This window comes from Nannobrachium achirus (genome assembly GCF_963921795.1).
Source record: "Nannobrachium achirus genome assembly, chromosome: 24".
In the NCBI taxonomy this organism is placed as follows: domain Eukaryota; kingdom Metazoa; phylum Chordata; class Actinopteri; order Myctophiformes; family Myctophidae; genus Nannobrachium; species Nannobrachium achirus.
The window spans coordinates 9051544-9072498 of NC_137831.1; the positions used below are offsets into that span (position 1 = coordinate 9051544).

General features: G+C 43.8%; 1 pseudogene across 1 annotated transcript in view; it reads right to left on the reverse strand.

The window, feature by feature from the left end:
• Positions 1 to 20955, reverse strand: part of LOC308279947 — a 259776-nt pseudogene that overhangs the window by 12848 nt on the left and 225973 nt on the right. The window contains exons 13-16 of the transcript in view: positions 11423 to 11773; positions 5535 to 5647; positions 3906 to 4044; positions 3219 to 3397 (exon numbers count right to left, since the gene is read on the reverse strand). The product of the transcript in view is annotated as an uncharacterized misc_RNA (transcript). The remainder of the gene's footprint in view (positions 1 to 3218; positions 3398 to 3905; positions 4045 to 5534; positions 5648 to 11422; positions 11774 to 20955) is intronic.

The window sequence follows — 20955 nt, forward strand, 5'->3', positions numbered from 1 at the left end:
TGATTTTTCAAAAATAGCAGATATACAAGCTCGCAGTGCGTCACTCGGTGCCGCGCTGTGAGCTTGTATATCTGCTATTTTTCAATAGTTTTAAAGCATTCAATAATTCTAGGACTAAATTGATTAAATACTGGTAGGCAAATACGCCCTGACATGAGAGCGTGAACCGATCGAAAGCAATTAGGCAGCTTCATATGAGAAAAGGCAAAAAAAAAAAAGCTAACACAAACAAATAAACCCAACAACCTAAATACTCCTTGGGAATAGGAAACTAAGTTTTTTGGGGGGTTGGTCGGGACGGTGAATTCGTTCAAGCCTCACGACACGTACAAAGGGAGATCGAGTTCTTTCTTCCTAACAAAGCATATATTCAATGCCCGTGTGTTTGCATTGGACTTTGTTTTACAACTTCTCTCTTTCTTTAATCGCCCCGGCCCACTTGACATTTCCAACAACGGCACAAAGCTTCGACCGGGAAGAGTGTGCAAGCAGAAGAGGTTGTTTTTTTTATTCTTCGACAATCACTGGAGGATATGCAGGACCGTGCTGTGCACACAGCCAGCCAGGGGCGTCACACTGGGGGGGAAAAGTGGGACTGAGTTACTAGGGCCCAGGGTGGAGGGGGCCTTAATTATTTTATACTTTAGCTATTTTTGAAAATATGTGAAAATGTGTGCAAATCTTTGAATATGTGTATTTTTTAATCAAAAAACTAAAATAACATTTTGCTTCTGGAGGGTCCCTGGAACTAAATATTTTGAGATGGGGGTCCGAGGCCAAATACATATCATTTTGGGGGTCCTTCACATGAAAAAGTCTGAGCACCACTGACATAGAAACACATAGGTTTTACAAAAAACCTATTTAGAAGACATTTATAGAATCGTGTCAAAAATATTCACTATTTTTCAAAAATAGCAGATCTACAAGCTCGCAGCGCGGCACTTGGTTAAAGCACAAAATAATGCATGATTACGCCGTTCCCATTCATGGGGGGCCCACAGTGAATCCTTGTACCCAGGGCCCAGAATGTGGTGTGACACCCCTGCTGTATGCACTATGCAGACTGGCTCCACTGGAACCAGTCCAGCGTGACGCTGGCAGAACAGAATGGGCAGAGTGGAGAACGCTTTCCAAGTTCAACAGGAACGTTTAATGTCAGGAGGACGTGTCAACAGTACTCATGTGAAGGCTTATAAAACTATAGCCTAGACATTACTGAGACTCCATTTATCATTTTAGAGGTCATTTGAATATCCAGAGTACCAAGAAGGGATGTCACACACTCACGTACAAGAGACTGCGATATACCGGCTCATTTCTGTTTCTTTTTTGAGCACCCTCAAAATATTGCATTCATATTTATTGCAACCGTCAGGTGGCAGTTACTAGCGACTTTAAGCTCGATGATTTTCAGGACCGCAACGCCAGGCGGACTACGGCTGCTATGACGTAATCGCCGTAGCGGTCAAAATGGTTAAGCAAAGCCTCTGCGGCGACGGGTTCCCACCCCTTTCACTGAACGCTTTGGTTTCCATGGCGACGCGTACACGCAGCAGACGGAATAGGCGCTACGTGGGAAGGGACCTTCTGCCGTAGTAGAGACGGCTGTGGCGACATCAGGTTTATCTATCGAGCGCGGATCATTTCCGGTTACCATTGTCATCTGCCGTTGCCGTAGCGTTGCTTAAGGTCGCTACTATCAAAACCTCCACCGGCTGTCAGTCTGTCTGTCAAGTCACACTTCCCCCCTACTCTTATCTCTGCCACTGTTGCCCCTATCCATACCAAATGTTGCACACATACTCCTTGGCTGCCAAACCACAACCTCCACCCACTCTTTTCTCACATGCCCCTCTTCTAGCGCCACCATGAGGCTGATTCTTGCAAAACACATTTTTGGACACTGCTCCTACAGATTTTGCCCTAAAATGACGCAAAGCGGTACACAGTATGTCTACTTACAGGCCTATTTGTGTATAGATGTGACCTGATGGTCGCTTATCTCCCAATTAGGGAAGTCTTACTGGTTAGTTTTAATATCCACAGGCATTATTAAACATATAATAATCTATCACATACAGTATGATGATCAATGAGACCTTGAGCTCTACCTTGACCTCTGACCCTGAGTGCTGTCAACTGCCACGTTCGGCCAGTAACAACCCAGTATGTTCTAACGGCCTATTTATATTTGGTAACTGTTGCACATCATGTTGCGCACCAAAAATATCAGATTTATAAGCTGACAACGCTTCATGGTGAGACACTTTGTGAGCCTACAGATCTGCTATGTTCGATGCACGACACTGGCGTTCCAACAAGGTATAAATCAATTCAGACACTATCTAAATCTCCCATCAGCAGTAAACTCCAAGCATTCTGAGCTGAAACTATCACTGGTGATATAAAATGCAATAAAAGCCAGTGTTCTTGCAGTGGGTTATCTCTTTTCATCAGGCCCAGCTTTTTAGTTCGTTGACGCCTGCCGTACCGACTCTGCTACCGTGTATTAAACTTGGAAGGCCGTGAAATGTGAAATAAAATGGTGAATGGTGCATTTTTGTAGTACCTTTCTCCAAAGCACTTTACAAATATTATGTATGCAATATATCCCCCCCCCACCGTGTGTGACACACTGATGGTGGAGGTAACCATACAAGGCACCAACCTGCTCATCAGGAGCGGTTAAGGGGTGAAGGGTCTTGCTTAGGGATGGGACGATATGAACATTGCATGTCACGATTATTGTGACCAAAAAGAATTGCGATTTACGATATCGCTATAATCAAAATATCCCCAACATCCATCATCCTGGGACGGAAGAAATTGCCGATCTACAAGCTCACGACATGTCGCAACGCGTTGGGAAAAAAAAGTCTTATCAAGTACGTTATTTCCAGGTCCTTTTACCAATTATAGAGGGTTTAAAACTTTAAATGGTACCGGGTTAGGGTTATGCAGCTACAAAAATAAAATGTGAATTGATCCCAGTGCATGACAGAGGATAATTTCACGATAAATTGAAATCTTGTTCTTTTATCACGATAAACGTCCAATCCCTAGTCTTGCTCATGCACACTTCCACACGCAGCCGTGAGGATCTGTGGAGGATTGTACCCGGGAATCTTACGATTCCGAGGTATCCACTCCACCACCTGAGCCAGCGCTGTCTCTGTGAATTAGGCTGCACACTGAGCCAGTGGAAAAATACTCACGCTGAGTCTGTCTCCCGCTCTGCCGTCCAGCGGCGACTCTTTGTGCAGGAGGTTGTACTGGGAGATCCTCCTGCCGTCCTTCTCCAGGTGGGAGAACATGTCCTGTTGGTAGAAGTCCATGATGGACAGAGGCTTCTCCACGCTTCTCCTCTTTAACGTCTCCTCCTCGTGGGGGTCGACTGGAGGGGGAGAAGTGTTCATGTTTCAGTCACTGAGTGTAGATCACACAGACATGCAGGGGTGTCGCACCAAATTCTAGGCCCTGGGTACAAGGATTCACTCACATTAATATGTGCTTTAACTATTGAAAAATAGCAGATATACAAGCTCTATTTTTGAAAAATGTCGAACAATTGTTCAAGTCTTTGAATATTTCAAATCCTTCTAAGGACCCCACAAATCATATGTATTTGTCCCACGGACCCCCCATCTCAAAATATTTAATTCCAAGGACCCCCATAGAAGCTAAATTTGAGTTACAAATGTTCGCAAAAACACATATATTCAAGATTTGCAGCCATTCTCACAAATGTTCAAAAATAGCAGATCTACAAGCTGTGAGCTTGTATATCTGCTATTTTTTAATAGTTAAAAGTATAAAATGATTAAGGCCCCTCCACAAGATTGGCGCAAATGGCAGATCTACAAGCTCCAAAAGAAATGGCTGGGTGAAGAAGTGCTGCTGACCTGAGCTGCTCTTCTTGGGTTGGTGGACGAGGGTCTTCTGTGGTGAGCTCAGAGTGCTCTCGCTGCTCTCTGCCTCCGTGTCGGAGTCACTGCTGCTGCTGCTGCTGCACGGGTACGTGCACACTCTCAGCGTCCGCTCCTGTGCACACAGACAGGTAAAGAAGGGTCACATAAGAACACACACACATTGAATACTGATGTATTACAATGAAGAGAGAAAAACAATGAAAAAAGCTGACAAAATGATATTATCTAATGTAGATTATATCAGTCCGATGCTACTTCCTTGCAGGGGCGTCACAAGAGGGGGGAGGGGGGGGGGGCCTTAATTATTTTATAATTTAGCTATTGAAAAATAGCAGATATGCAAGCTGCGATATTTTAGATCTGCTATTTTTGAAAAGTCATGAAAATGTGTGCAAATCTTGTATGTATTTTTTAAGCGAACATTTGTAACTCAGATTTTGCTTCTGGGGGGTCCCTGGAACTAAATATTTTGAGATGGGGGTCCGTGGCCAAATAAATATCATTTTGGGGGTCCCAATGAAAGTTTGAGCACCACTGACATAGAAACATAGGTTTTTCAAAAAACCTTAGAAGGATCTGAAATATTCAAAGACTATTACATTTTCACGATTTTTCAAAAATAGCAGTTCAGGGGGCAAGACCATTTAGGTTGAATGAGCTTTATTGACACGAATGGCAGCATACAATAATGACAAGGCAGCATATACAGATAGCAATATAAGAAGCATCCTATAGCCTAAACAGCAGCGTGAATACAGCATAACTAAACTATAGCGGAACTTAAGTTTGGCCATGGATTCGACCCTCGGATCATTGTACCGCGGTCACGTTAAATGTTTAAGCTATATCGTGAATGAAGCTCTCCGCGGTCACATGATCTGAGACCCCCAGCAAGGGGAAAGCCTAATCCTGAGGTGGAGTTGGGGAAGGAAGGTGGGGCGTAGAGTTTAGCAACTGACACTGGGTAGGTAAGCACTCCTGAAGTACTCTGTGGTAAGGGGCCGGGGTACGAGACCCCGCCCACCTGGGGCGCGCCGTCAACCCCTAGGTCTTACCCCTTGAACTGGCTACGTCATTCTTCCTACGCAATATGTGTCCCAATCTCACTGAGAGCCAGTCATCTCGGAAAGTACAGCTTTAGACAGGGACTGAAAATACCTTTTTTTTTTTTTCTCACTAAAATGTGATAAAGCCACTAAAGCATTTCATAAATTTCAGGCTACATTTCACTTAAACGCCAGAGCTTAACTCTGCATGTAAATAATACTTTTTTTAATTAATGTGAGAGATCGTCAGGTCATTTGCAGGTTAGAAATTTATTTAGAACTTGAATATCTCAAAAGTAGTATTTCAGCATGGCATCATTCTATAAGCCATATCTTCAAAACTGTTGGGTCAATCTCCACAACCAATATATCATTTTGTAGCTATGATCCCCAGCTTTCAAATGAAATGAGAAAATGAAAATAAATAAAAATCCAATGACTGGCTCCCAGCCAAATTGGGACACATATATCTACAAGCTCGCAGTAGAGCTTGTATATCTTATTTTTCAATAGTTAAAGTACCCAGGGCCCAGTGTTGTGTTTTGACTCTTCTTACCCTGGGCAGATCGTGGTGGTCCTTGGGTTTGGCCGTTCTCTCATGGGCCTCCATGGAAGAGGAGATGGTGCTGCGTGGTTCACTCTGACTCAGTCTCTTTGACCTGATCACATCTGTTCAATACGATAGAGAGGAGAGAAAGCATGTGAGGAAGAGTGTCTAACTCGTATGCTGTAGCACAGACACACATACAGCAGACACGTTTGCGTGCACGCACACACACACGGCCATCTACACAAGTGATTGCAACCAAAGGTCGCAGTTTAGAATGGTGAAACAGCACACGCTGACTCTGTCTGGATCTCTGGATGTGTACACTTTTTTACGGTCTATGGGTTTGCCGCTCTGACATCATGCTTTGACATCACTGTGATGTCAGGGGAACCACTCTAACAGAATGGGTTTGCCGCTTTGACATCACGCTCTGGCTACACTGTGATGTCACACAAACAGAATCCCTTTATGCCCATTATGCAGTTCCCTGATGTCATCAATATTAAGCCCATATCTAACTAAGGACTTCATATGGGAACTAGAAATACTGTTGGACTATGAAACAGTGTGGGCTCGCTCGTGACTATACTCTGCAGCGTGCTAACTGTCATGTGAAGCTAAACCAATGCCCCAGCTAACACCACTCCCAGATGTTTTTCCGCAACTCAATTGCACCTCATTGGCTAAGGGCCCTGCCTTGGTACTGTCTGCGGAACTGTCTACAGAACTCACTATATTATAAATAATGAAGATAACATAGTGTTCTCGCCTTTCAGGCAAGCCCACAACTATCAAAATATAAAGCTATTTAACAAAAGAACAAAAAAAAAACTGCCTCTTTTCTTGTCTTCCCTCACCCTCCCTATATAAAGATTCTTTTGTTCAAAAGTAAAACTTGAGAGGAAAATGTGATAATGATGTACTCATGGTGGTGGTCTAACTGCAAAGCATGCCAGACAGAAACAAAAGAAAAATGTACCGCCCGAACAGGGGCTTGAACCCTGGACCCTCAGATTAAAAGTCTGATGCTCTACCAACTGAGCTATCCGGGCTCTGACATGATGTCACGTCCGGCAACTATATAACCTTATTAGGAACTCACAGGATGTTGTGTCGTGCTTCTGCCCGGGTCATAACGTTACCAGATGAAGCTAAATTAGAGTACTGTTCCTACGAAACAGTGTGGGCTCGCTCGTGACTATACTCTGCAGCGTGCTAACTGTCATGTAAAGCTCAACCAATACTCCAGCTAACACCACTCCCAGATTTCTTTCCACCAATTGCGCATCATTGGCTAACGGAACACGATATGTGGCGGAAATAATGACGAAACCATAGTGTTTTCACCTTTGAACTGTCTGCGGCGGAACTCATTATATATATAAATAATGAGGATAACATAGTGTTCTCCACTTTCAGGCGAGCTCACAATGACCATATATGGAGGCCACATCACATACCACACTAACAGAATCCATATATGGCCAAGACAGATGGCCAAGACAGCCCATATCTGTGTGGCAGGCAGGTAAGTAAGCTTGTTTGGGCTTTCACAGCATATCTCCATACAGTACATGGATCTCCATATATGGGCACCAGGGGTCTCCCTATTTGGGTAACCTGTCCGATATACACATCACTGGTCAGATGGCCAAGACATGGCGCGGCGAGGTCGCTTGTCGCCGCCCTGAGGCGTCTTACTAGGAATATACTGTAGAACAGTGGTCCTTCGGGGGAGGGTCCAGTTGGTCCCCAGCTATGAGGAACAGTTTAAACACTTAAAGCCCTATTTTACATTTAAAAACGTGTCACATTGCAATGTGTTGTGAGCTTGGAAAAAAAGCTTGACATGTCTTCTCTTATGGGGGTCCCTGGCGTACAAAACAAACACATTACGGCTTTGAATATATCTTTTTAAAAGCAAACATTTGTAACTCAAATATTTACATCTGGGGGGTCCCTGGAACAACATATTTTGAGATGGGGGTCCGCGGCCAAATACCTGTAGTTTTGGGGGTCCTTGACATGAAAATGTTTGAGAACCACTGATTTAGAAGAAGGACTTAGAAGAAATGTATAGAATCGGGACAAAAATATTGAAAGACGACTTTTCAAAAATAGCAGATCTACAAGCTCGCAGCGCGGCACTCGGTGCCGCGCTGTGAGCTTGTATATCTGCTATTTTTCAATAGTTAAAGCATAAAATAATGGTTAAAGTGGTTTGACATGTCTTCTCTTATGGGGGTCCCTGGCGTACAAAACAAACACATTACCCATCATCACACAGACCACTCTGTGGTCTATTAGTCACTAATTGAACGCCACGCTGCACATCTTGCACACTTGCCCCCTCCAAACGCCCTCTGCACAGCCATTAATCTGCCTGTGAGAAACGGCACAGTTTGTGTGATATTCAAAGCTCTCAAACGTTAATGTCATCCATCCGCCCGCGGTTGTTTGCAGCTACAGCATGACTCTTGGCAAACCACAAACAACAGATTTCTGCTGTCGCCCCCACAATGACTAAGTGCTGGCTGTCTCACAGCCTACTGCACTAATGTACATGGACTTAATTGACTCCTTTAAAGTGATCCCTGACTAATACGACAAATATGCTTAATACATTATAATTGTCCTCTATAACTACAATGTAAATTTAAAAACACCTTCAATATTTTATTTCTTCAAGAAATAGCTAATCTTTCACTCAATAGGGGAAATGCATGTCGCAAGTTGATGATGTCATAAATGTCATGTGTGATCTATCCCTATGGAATTTATGGAATGCATGTGCAAAAAACACATTTGAAATATTGAGTTGATGCTCATATTAACCATATGAAGTATTAAGTTTGTTTTTATTTGCACATGCATGCCATAAATTCCATAGGGATAGATCACACATGATATTTATGACATCATCAACTTGCGACGGGCATTTCCCCTGTTGAGTGAAAGATTAGCTATTTCTAGAAGAAATAAAATAATTAAGGTGTTTTTAATTTTACATTGTAGTTATAGAGGACAATTATAATGTATTAAGGCATATTTGTCGTATTAGTCAGGGATCACTTTAACAGTAATACATAAATAAATAATAATACTAGTAAGACGCTACAGGGCGACAAGCGACCTAGCGCCACAGTGATGTGGACATCAGGGGTGTGGACATCAGGGATCTCCATATATGGGCATAAAAGGGATTTGTTCGCCCTGGCATCACAGGGAGCTCTCTAAGAGGGCATAATTAATATTGATGACTCCATATGGGCATGAAAGGGATTCTGTGTGACATCACAGTGAAGCCAGAGTGTGATATCAGAGCGGCAAACCCATTCTGGTAGAGTGGTTCCTCTCCTCTGACATCACAGTAACATCAGAGCATGATGTCCGAGCGGCTAACTAACCCATAGACCGTAAAAGCTTGTGGATCTGCTACTTTTAGTGCTTTTGTGTACGATCAAGTAGTGGCGTTAATTTACGAAGAAAGTTCAAATATGAAGAGGTTTCAGCCTGAAAGCAACAATGTTTTCCTTCATGCGTAGAAGGAAACACGTTGGTATCATCCTGAGTATGATGTGCATTAAATCCATTTAGGCCTAGAATTATCTAATGCTTTAACTATTGAAAAATAGCAGATCTACAAGCTCACAGCGTGGCTTTGAATATAATTATCTTTTTAAAAGCGAACATTTGTAACTCAAATATTTACTTCTGGGGGGTCCCTGGAACAACATATTTTGAGATGGGGGGTCCGTGGCCAAATACCTGTAATTTTGGGGCATCCTTGACATGAAAAAGTTTGAGAACCACTGATTTTAGAAGGGAGGGATTTAGAAGACATTATAGAATCGGGACAAAAATATTGAAAGACGTTTTTTCAAAAATAGCAGATCTACAAGCTCGCAGCGCGGCACTCGGTGCCGCGCTGTGAGCTTGTATATCTGCTATTTTTCAATAGTTAAAGCATAAAAATGATGGTTAAAGTGGTTCAAATCTAAACTGACACAGCGTTGCGTTCGGATCTAAATGGCTTAAGAGAGAAATGGCTGCTGTGGTGTGGATATGGTAACGTGCAGCCATCCCTCTCCATGCTCCTGTGAAAACAGACGCGCAGGCTAATAACGTCCATGGAGATGTGATCTCTCATCTTCTCTGCGTACCGCTGCGTGTCTCTAATAAGTCATCAGACATCCCACCCACCACCGCTCTGCTGCTGCACCGAGGCGCAGGGGTTAAAGGCACTTTATGATTGCAGGGTTTGAAGGCGCTTTATGATCTATGAATACGCTGACCTGCTCTTTTAATTGCATTATCTCCAGTGCTTATCCCTACAGGGCTATGGCGGTGCAAGTGCAAGTCTATCATAAAGAGACAAAAGCACAGGATCTATCAGAAAATGTTGGTTTTGTCTCACAGTAGCTTTTGGATTTACTAAATAACGAAATGAACCGGGTTTAGGTTATTATATTTATCAGCAAAATTAGTAATTTTCCAAAGATTTCCAATGATTCATTATTATTGTAATTATTATTATTGTTATTTATTTTAACAATTTCAACATGTTATAATTGTTTTTTCTTTTTTAAATTGACAAAATAGCCTATAATAAGCTCACAAAGCTAGCAATGTGACACATGGTCAGCTTGTCAGCGATTTCTGCCTCGCAACTGAATAAAATAAGTTCTTAAACAACGTATTACATAGTGCCATTTTATGTTTACTGAAAGAGAAGGTCTCCTACAGTAGAAGTTTATTTTCAGGGTGTGTTTGTGGAGTGGTTCATATGGATTTTGCTATACAGCATCTGTTTACTGTCCAAGGCAATTCTCATTCTGTTTTCTTACTTATATTACATATTTAAAATCTATTTAATTCAACGCATACAGTAAAAAATGAAAAAAGAACATTTACTTCAGAGCAGAGACAACCCACTACAGTAAACACATTATTCAACAACCTTGAGAGGAGACCGTTTACAGCTATCAATGAAAACACTTTAAACTGCAGAGCATAAAGCGCTTCTTAGACACACTAAGACAGGTAAAATAAAATAGAGTGCAGCTGGATTAAACACATTTACTAATTACTTACTTCCTAATGACCCCAGGAGGTGAAATATGCTCGAATAGATGTTTTTATGGTGTGACTCCTGGGGGGAGCGAGCCATGTAAAACCCTACATTTCACCATGGGGGGATCCCAGCTAAATGATTGATATTTAGGAACCAAATAGACCCATACAGGGTAAGTAACTCTCAGAGCTAAATTAACACTGAGGATTTGACAGTGTAGATTGGGGGTCCTAGAGATAAAAAAATGATATGAAATGTCGTTTCGTGGGCTAATTAATTATGCATATCAAATTGGTGGTCCTCGAAAAGAAAAAGGACGAAAGGTTGAGAATCAATGATCTAGAAGAGATCAGTGATTGTGTTTGTTTGTGGAGTGTGCGTGTGCGTGTGCGTGTGCGTGTGTGTGTGTGTGTGTGTGTGTGTGTGTGTGTGTGTGTGTGTGTGTGGGGGGTTGTGTGTGCGTGCCAATCTCTCTGTCTGGTGTGATAGAAACCTTTTTATCTTAACCACCCTAGTGTCCCTAGTGTCCATACTTTAGCCAAAAATAGCAGACAAGCTTGTAGATCGGCTTGTAGATCGGCTATTTGTCAAGTTATATTGATGGTTCAAGTGGTTAAATATCTGAAAACACAAATTGACATGAATCCAAAATATACTGATGATTGTGCTGTCAAACGATAAGGAAATGTTGTGGGGGGGTCCCTGCTTCATCTCTCTCTCAACTAAGGGGTCCTTGGCCTGACAACGTTGAAGACCCCTGCTCTGCACCGCTCACATTATCTCTGTGTATGAAAGTTCTTTTTTAACGCAGGACTTTTACCTGTGGTGGTGGTGGGTTTGGGCAGGCGGCGCTGGCTGCTGAGGGTCACCGCGGGCTCGGACAGGGAGTGACCCAGGGTGCCGGGCAGGCACGGCAGGCGGCTGGCGGGGAGGGAAGAAGGCACTTTGGCGTCGTGGGGCGGCGTGGCAGCGGGGTGGAGGCGGTGGTGGTGGTGGTGGGGAGAGGAGGCGTCGAGGGAAGAGGGGACCCCAGAGGAGGAGGAGACCCGGGCGGGACTGGACTCGGATTTGGGGACGTGCTGCTGCCGGCCGCCGGCGCGGGTGACGGAGTCCCCGGGGAGGGGGAAGGTGCCGATGCCGCTGTCCAGGGTCCTCATCTGACAGCCGGAGCCTGGAGGGGGGGGGGGGGAGAGGGGGGGGAGAGGTGGGAGGGGGGGGATAGGGAGGGTAAGGGTCAGTACACGGAGGAGAGAGGTGTGTGATGATGGCCCGGGAAAAGCAAGGTCGGAGGAATAATCGACGTGGGAAAAAATCCAAAGACGGTGGGGTGTGTGTGTGTGTGTGTGTGTGTGTGTGTGTGTGTGTGTGTGGGTGTGCGTGGGGTGTGTGTGTGTGTGTGTGTGTGTGTGTGTGTGTGTGTGTGTGTGTGTGTGTGTGTGTGTGTGGATTCATGGTCACATGCAGTGGAAGGGGTGGGAGGTGAACAGGACGCCTTGAGTAGGGGTCAATTACATCACACAGGCCAGAGAAAGAGAGAGGGAGACAAGGAATAATATGTCATATTGATGATCGTCTGTCTTTTTTTTAATTGTTTATCCCACAGTTTTTGCAACCCATTTTCTCACCCAGTGCCAACTACCTAACCTGTAGTCCTGGTTTCCACTCTCCCCCTGCCGCGCCAGGGGAATTGGGGAGCACCTGGCTGGCTAGGGGGAGGTAGTATAGAAACCAGGACTACTGCATGTTTTTGTGAGGGCATCTACCCTAGGAGACACGGGGAGAACATGCACACTCCACACAGAAAGGCCCTGTCGCCAACCCCACCTAGGGTGTGGGCGCTGATGACGCGGAGGGAGGAACACACCCCCCAGCGCCCACAGCGTCCCCCGGGGGGGAATCGAACCCAGGACCTTCTAGCTGTGAAGTGAAGCGCTAACTACTGCGCCACCGCGCCTCTAATCCATGCACACTTCATTGTATGACAAGTAGCGACATTAGCCGTGATTTTTGAAAATGCTTTAAATGTATTTGAAAAGAAACTGAAGTCTGAACATTTTCAACTATAATGCATACCCGAAATACTGTAGGTAAAAAGATAAAAAAAAAAATGTGATCTGACACAATACAATTCTTGCTGAGGACATTGATTTAACTTTGTTTAACTAAACAAACAACCCATTTTGGCTATTTATTTCCAAAATGCACCGTTGTGCTGCAGACAGATTGGAATTGAGTCATAAAAACAGAGACAAAAAATACAGAGAGAGGCAACAGATGGAGTCCATTTAAAATACACAGTTTGCAGAGTCTTGACTCGGGCTGGAACAGATGGATCGCCTCTCAGCGCAATCCAAAATCCTTGTAAGTGTGAATGATAACGACCGGCCTGCCTGCGCCACGCACTGAGCTAATTACCAACTCAACTAACTTTGACTAAGGAACAGAATTTTGGGCGAAAATAAAATCACCCATACCATTTCTTCATTCTTCAATGGAAACCCGCTATTGTTGTTTGTGTGTTGCTGCGGTGTTAAAACCCATTTAGGCCTAGGATTATTGAATGCTTTAACCAGTGAAAAATAGCAGATATACAAGCTCGCAGCGCGGCACCGAGTGCCGCGCTGCGAGCTTGTAGATCTGCTATTTTTGAAAAAGTCGTGAAAATTTGTGCAAATCTTTGAATATTATGTATTTTCAAAGCGAATGTTTGTAACTCAAATTTTGCTTCTGGGTGGTCCCTGGAACTAAATATTTTGAGATGGGGGGTCCGTGGCCAAATACATATCATTTTGGGGGTCCTTCACATGAAAAGGTTTGAGAACCACTGACATAGTAGTCTCTCAAGAACAGACTAACTGAGCTCCAGTTAAGTGAAAAGGACCTTTTCTTTGACGATGGCTAGCCAGATGGCTGACATAGAAACATAGGGTTTTTTAAAAAAAAACCTTAGAAGGATTCATAAGACACATCGGGTCAAAATTCTAATTTTCACGATTTTTCAATAGTTAAAGCATAAAATAATGATACACAATAATGTGTACCCGTTCTGAATGGGTTTAAGCCTTGTACAGTATTGTGCTGCACTGCGGACCCTACTCTCACAGACAAGCCCTGTGCACGGATCGCGGCGTTCCGTTGCCTTCTGCGTTTTGGCCTTGGAAGAAGAGATGAATCCTTTTCAAGGTGTCGGTTCTGTTGCAAGATAATACGACGGAGAGATGATATTGTGTCCAGCAGAAAGCCCTGCCAAGTAAAGAACGTGATATAGAGCCTAGCTCGCAGGTACTGGGCACAAGTTCTCTTTTTGGAGCTGTGTGGAACACAAGCTCCCCTATACGTGGCCGTGTGTGTAGGTATGTGGGTGGGTATGTGGGTATGTGGGTGGGTGGGTGGGTCTGTATGTAGCCTGTATGTAGTAACCCTGGGTGACCAGAGAGGTGCTGTTGAGTCTAGCCTGCCCTGAGCATCAACTGCAATACACACACACACACACACACACACACACACACACACACACACACACACACACACACACACACACACACACACACACACACACACACACAGCTCCACTTCGAACAGAGGTTTGATTTTTTCTTTTACTTTCAAAGGGCGGGTCGATTTCATCAATCTCGTCTCATCCCCGCAGAGCCGTCTTCCCCCGGACGCGGCGGACAGAGGACAACAAAGAAATGCTCCTAGTGAGCATTCCCCCCCCCCCCCCCCCCCCCCCCAGCAAATCAAAGTGTTTTGGCTCTGTGTGGAATAATAAGCATTGTCTTTTTCCACAGCCAACATGATTCACCTACAGTGGCTCTCAAAACAAAAAGGGTACAGAGAGGGCAACCATTAAAAAAAAAAGAAAATCGATTCATTTACCAGTAAGACACCTAAGGGGCGAAAAGCGACCTCGCCCCTAAAGGGCGAGTGAGGTCGCACCATGTCTTGGCCATCTGGCCAGTGATGTATATCGGACCAGTAGACCCCTGGTACCCATAGATATTTAATATTGATGACATCAGGGATCTCCATACTGTATATGGGCATAAAAAGGATTTGGTTCCCCTGGCATCACAGGGATCTCATATCTACATATATGGGCATAAAGGGGATTTGGTTCCCCTGGCATCACAGGGGTCTCCATATATGGGCATAAAAGGGATTTGGTTCCCCTGACATCACAGTGATGTCAGAGCAGCAAACCCATAGACCGTAAAAAAGCGTACACGGACATGATGTGCCTTTTCTCATAGCAAACTGTGACCTTCGTGCCGCAATGATGCGAAAGGCCTAAATATTATCCTGGATGCAACGTACAAAGAACTTATGCACTTCATCCAAGGGGGGAAGTTCTGCTTACTGAGAACATTTCATAATTAATTATTATTTGTACGGAGAAGCTGCAGCATGTGGAGAGACTTGATATTCTGTTTCCAACGAACCTACATTCCAACCCGACTCACCTCCAGATGTCAAGGCACTATGGCAGCGCCGAGAGTGGTTAAATTCTTTCGATTTTGGAAAATATTGGGTAATAAATAAGCAACCTGGACTGTCTCTGTCTCCACAGAGGCAGTGTTTGGCCGTTAAAGCCAAGAGATTGCATAACAAGCTCCACAGTGATTCTACCCACAGGCAACCTCTGGTCGCAATTATCCTCATGTCTGTGTGGAAGACATCTGAAAAAACACTTCCACCCTACAAAGATAGACTCAAATATATCATCACTGTAGTAGACACACACGTGAGTTCAACATGTGGTGATGCCTTCTTCCCCAATATAAGCTGGCATTGATGAAGACCTTCAAACTGAAACATGTGTATTATCATCTCCAGAATGCTACATTAACCACTTAAACCTCTACATCTTTAACCCCTCTACACAAAATATCTTCGCCAATGTTACGTATATTGTTATGGGAGAGTTTGCATATTGTCTGTTTTTCCTCCCCTCTACACTCTACTCTCTGACTGTCTCTCAGTTCACAGGTCCAGTCCATTCACTCCAACTCTGTCATTGCCAATCTGCCTCTCGATCACCACCGGTTGGTCCCCCACTTTTCAGCCAGCCAATCATAGTCCTTCTAGTTTTTCAGCTATTTAATAATATATATTATGTTATGTTATATTATGACTATTCATAATAAGGTATGTAATGTTTGTGTCTAGGAATTCTCAACGAGAGCGAGTTAACATGGCCTATAACCAGAGCCGTTTCTGGCCCCACGGGGGCCCTAAGCATGATTCTGCTATGGGGCCTTCCGAAAAAATAATAGGCCTAATATTTTTTATCGTTTTTTAATCCATTTTATAATGGAAATATATATATATATATATATATATATATATATATATATATATATATAAAATATATATGAATAAATAAAAAACGACAACAACAGGCAACGTATTTTTGCTATGTTTGATTTGTTCTTTTCTTATTTAAATAAAAATAGAAAACTTCCCTATAGGGGTGCTGGAACACCTGCAGCACCCCTAGTTCCCACGCTGTGGCAGAGTCCTGCACAGTGGCTCCGGCCATCACATTCACTTTCACTTTCAGCGGTGGACGCGCGAAGCAAAGAAAGTCACCACAGTTTGGATTTGATCATTGCTTAGTCAATTATGAAGGATTTCTAAAATTAAAACGTCTCCATATTGCTTGGGAAGTCTACTTCGCAGAGAAACCACCTTTGCGATTCGCTATCGCGAGATTTCACATTGCGATTTCGGTTTGAAAACGATTAACCATGCCAGCACTAGTTCTTTTCTGCTGTGGAGGGGGCGGTGGGGGCCTTTTTGGTCGGCGGGCCTTACGCAGTCTGCGTAGTCTGCGTATACGGCCCGCCGGCGCTGCCTATAACTAATCACTTCATGCAGACTACATAACATGGCTGTATTTCAAGCAGCTTTTAAGACACTATTAACCACTTGAACCATACTGTACCTATTCGGCGGCAAGCATTCTGCGCTGGTCTAGCAGACCAGTTGTAACGTATTTGCGAAGATATTTGGTGTAGAGAGGAAAACGGAGGGTCCTACAGTAGTATAGACTCCTGGGGGACTCCGGTCAATGAAGAATATAGGGTCGAACTGTTTTTTATTTTTTTTAATAGATTTTATTAACTGCAATAATTAGATGCTATAACGGTGGAGAAATGATTGGGGCCACACACACAGGGCGTTGACAGCCTAGTCAGTGATTGCTGTGTCACGCTGGGTCAAACCATAGATTGTGAGTCTGAGCGTTTTGAATAATTATGTTGCAGGCAATGTGGTTGAAAGATTATATAATAGCTGACAATATGATGATCACTGTCTGGCTGCTGTAGTGTTAGGAACGTTCATACGGTGACGCTAGCTTTTCAGCCTGGAGAGAATGGAAGCTGGCATAATTGACTGTTGAATGGATGTTTTATTGCCCCATGCTTGCCACTCAGTGGAATATCTTAGCCTTTGCTGTCAACCACATCGGCCCAGAGATGATTTTTCATCTCTGCAGCAACACTAAAGTTCTTTAGTGCGTAACCCATTGTTTAGTTATTTATTAATTCATTTAGGCCTAGAATTATTGAATGCTTTAACCAGTGAAAAATAGCAGATATACAAGCTCACAGCGCGGCACCGAGTGCCGCGCTGCGAGCTTGTAGATCTGCTATTTTTGAAAAAGTCGTGAAAATGTGTGCAAATCTTTGAATATATGTATTTTCAAAGCGAACGTTTGTACTCAAATTGTGCTTCTGGGTGCGTCCCTGGAACTAGATATTTTGAAATGGGGGTCCGTGGCCAAATAAATATCATTTTGGGGTTCCTTCACATGAAAAGGTTTGAGCACCACTGACATAGTATTAGTAGTCTCTCAAGAACAGACTCACTGAGCTCCAGTTAAGTGAAAAGGACCTTTTCTTTGACGATGGCTGGCCAGATTGCTGACATAGAAACATAGGTTTTTTCCAAAAATTCAAAAGACACTTATAGAATCGGGTCAACATTCAAATTTTCATGATTTTCAAAAATAGCAGATCTACAAGCTCGCAGCGCGGCACTTGGTGCCGCGCTGTGAGCTTGTATATCTGCTATTTTTTATATTTAAAGCATAAAATATTGCGTCATAATGTGTTCAGGCCAAAATGGGTTAATTTATTTTTTATCATTACATAAGCAGGGATTGGGGCCGGCGGTGGAAACATTATTTCCCTACACTACCAGGGGTTATAGTTTCTATGAACTTTCTTGCTTGCAGTAGTGAAAGGAGAATTAACTGACTATCAGTGTAGTCGCGCTGCACTCGTCAAATTATTCCGCCAAATGTTGTGACACGGCCAGTCTCCAAGCAGCATGAAAATCAACTCCTGTGGTGGACCGGGGCCAGATCTATGCTTAACCCATGTAGGCCTAGAATTAGTTAACTATTGAAAAATAGCAGATATACAAGCTCACAGCGCGGCACCGAGTGCCGCGCTGCGAGCTTGTAAATCTGCTATTTTTTAAAATCGTGAATACAAATTTTCAATATATATTTTTCAAAGCAAACTTTTGCAACTCAAATCTCTTCTTCTGGGGGGTCCCTGGAACAACATATGTTGAGATGGGGGGGTCTGTGGCCAAATAAATGTAATTTTGGGGGTCCCTTGACGTGAAAAAGTTTGAGAACCACTGATTTAGAGGAAGGATTTAGAAGTCGGGTCAAAGATCGGGTCAAAGATATTTAAAGACTTTTTCACGATTTTTCAAAAATAGCAGATCTACAAGCTCGCAGCGCGCACTCGGTGCCGCGCTGTGAGCTTGTAGATCTGCTATTTTTCAATAGTTAACTCCAGGTCTTTGAGCTTAATCGTTTCTCTATTCTAATTAACTATATGGCATTTTACATTCTGCCAGCTAAGCACATCTACTCCGTATGAATTAAATGTCTCGTAAAGGTTTCAGCTGTGATTGCTTATCGTCTGCTGTGCATTGCCCTAATGCCTTCTCTAGCCATGTAGCATGGTTATATACAGTATGGGAGCAATGTCAGCCGTACATTAGTTATGTCAATACCTTTAATACACCAGAGTATAGTTGGATATAGATTAGTTAAACCCAGTATCACTCAAAGACAAAATAGTCTCTTAACCCATTAAGACAAACGTTTTCTTTATCTATGGTGCTCAAAGTTTTTAATGTCAAGGACCCTAGAATTATATGTATTTGATCGCCATCTCAAAAATATTTTGTTCCAGGGACCCCCCAGAAGAAAATGTTAGCTTTAAAAAAATATATATATATTTAAAGATTAGCACACGTTTTCACTGTTTTTCAAAATAAGCAGATCTACAAGCTCATAGTGACGGCACTCAATGCCGCACTATGAGCTTGTATCCACAACTTTCCAAGTCCCATGGTGCATTGCGCAGAAGGTGGAGCAGCTTCCGGCGCCGCAGCCGAGTGTGATCTACAAGCTCACAGCGGTTGCAACTGCGACGTGGCGTGAGCTTGTATGTCTGCTGTTAACCGAAGTGTCCCGCAAATAATGCCACAGTAAATTCTGGCGGAAACAGGTGGATATCTGCTATTTTTGAATAGCCAAAGTAACGGTTAAAGTGGTTACGTGCCACTTCTTGGTCTTAACACATTGGGTGCCCCAAGATTGAGCCCCATTTATCCCCTCTCGATGCCCAGACCCACCACCATTGTATTGAATACGGCCCTGCTGCGTCAATGCTTGCGTCATGACGTCACTTGGTCACATGACCGCAGACAGGATGTTGTTGTGTAACTTACTGTATGGGCTAGTGTTGATCATAGCTGTTGATTGCCGATCAAAAGTTGGTCATTTTGCCGCAGCCTGCCACAGTTTTAGCCATAAACAATAAATCAGAGATAAAGGGCGTTAAAGATGGGGAAATGCATTGGAGTATATGGAGAAAAACGGCCGCGCGATGCTCTCAGCGTCCGATTCGAAGCAACCCGCGTGAATGGGCCTGCATCCAGCGTAGCCCCGACCTTACGGTGAGATTTAAAGTGTTACTGTAAATACAGTAAACGCGACAAACGCGGCGTGGGCCTCCAGCGACATTAAAGAGTTTGACGCGTGGGCACCCGCTGAGTTAATGGGTCAACAGCAGTACACAGGCCTACCCTATCATGTGGTCTTGGTGAGCGGGGTCTGGGACGAGAGCCTCTTCATTTTCAGCCCTGGGGTTGATCTTCTGAGTCATGATAATAGTCTGGAAGGCAAAATGACAGAGTTGAAAATCATTCCCCCGACGGAAAGTTCTTTCGATTCCAATTTACCGTAGTCCAGGGACGTGCTGGCCATTGGAAAAGCGGGACAACTCCCGAATGACCGGTTCATTCCCGGCCGGTCCAGGCCAGCCATTAGGAAAATAATAAAAACAAAATGTCGGCCTTCGTTCCATTTTGGGGGCTGGGCGGCCAACAAAGTAAATCGTCACTGTCGGGCAGAAACTTGTATCTCCAAGTTTCACATTTGTAATTTTTTTCACAAAGCAAAGCCCTGCTTCATCATACAAGGCCGTCGCAAAAAAGTAGTGAAAACAGCCCGATCTACAAGCACACAACGCCTTGCGGTGCGAGGCGTTGTGTGCTTGTAGATCGGCTGTTTTCACTATTTTAAATCATTTTTAAAATGATAATGCAAAAAAACGGTTTTGGACATACAAGGTTTCCCACCCGACAACGACGAAATATAATTGATCTGAAATGGCAAATCTTTGAGTAGCAGCAGCAGGGCTATAGAGAGAGATCTCTCTCTATAGCACGCAATGAGGGCCTCCTCCAACTCCTTTTCCCGGGCTGAACCAGGTGCCCAGCACGTCCCTGCCGTAGTCATTGTCATAGTAACGGGAATTACCACTTTTGACTCAAATGTGCCTGGTGGTACATGTGCGTGTCATTGACCAATCTGCATCCGGAGGTTTCAGAGTACGGTAGCAATCTGCGGCGCAAAATTACGACGGTAAAAACACCTATTATTTCGAGATGCAGGCGTTCAAAACCAGTCCAGCGTCATGCCGATGGATTTTGCGGTGTCTTAGCGAAGCACACTTCACTGCGGTAACTCCCTTTATGCTCGAAATTTACTTTAAGTAATAACGTAATTGATGTACTCTCTGCTGGGCCTTTTCCTCAATTGGTTTTCATATAAAAAGTGTGTTTGATGGGGTTGATGTATTAGGCGCATGCAGCTTATGAGGCACCGTTCTTTTGTTGTATTTCTGCGGGCAGAAGACACAGGCAGGGCATTATAATGGCCTCTTTGTTAAATTGAGTGCTGTGTGATAAGAGCCTCTTCCGTGCTATCGAGGTTCCACATCATGTGGATTAAATTTCCCACATGCTGCAGCGAGG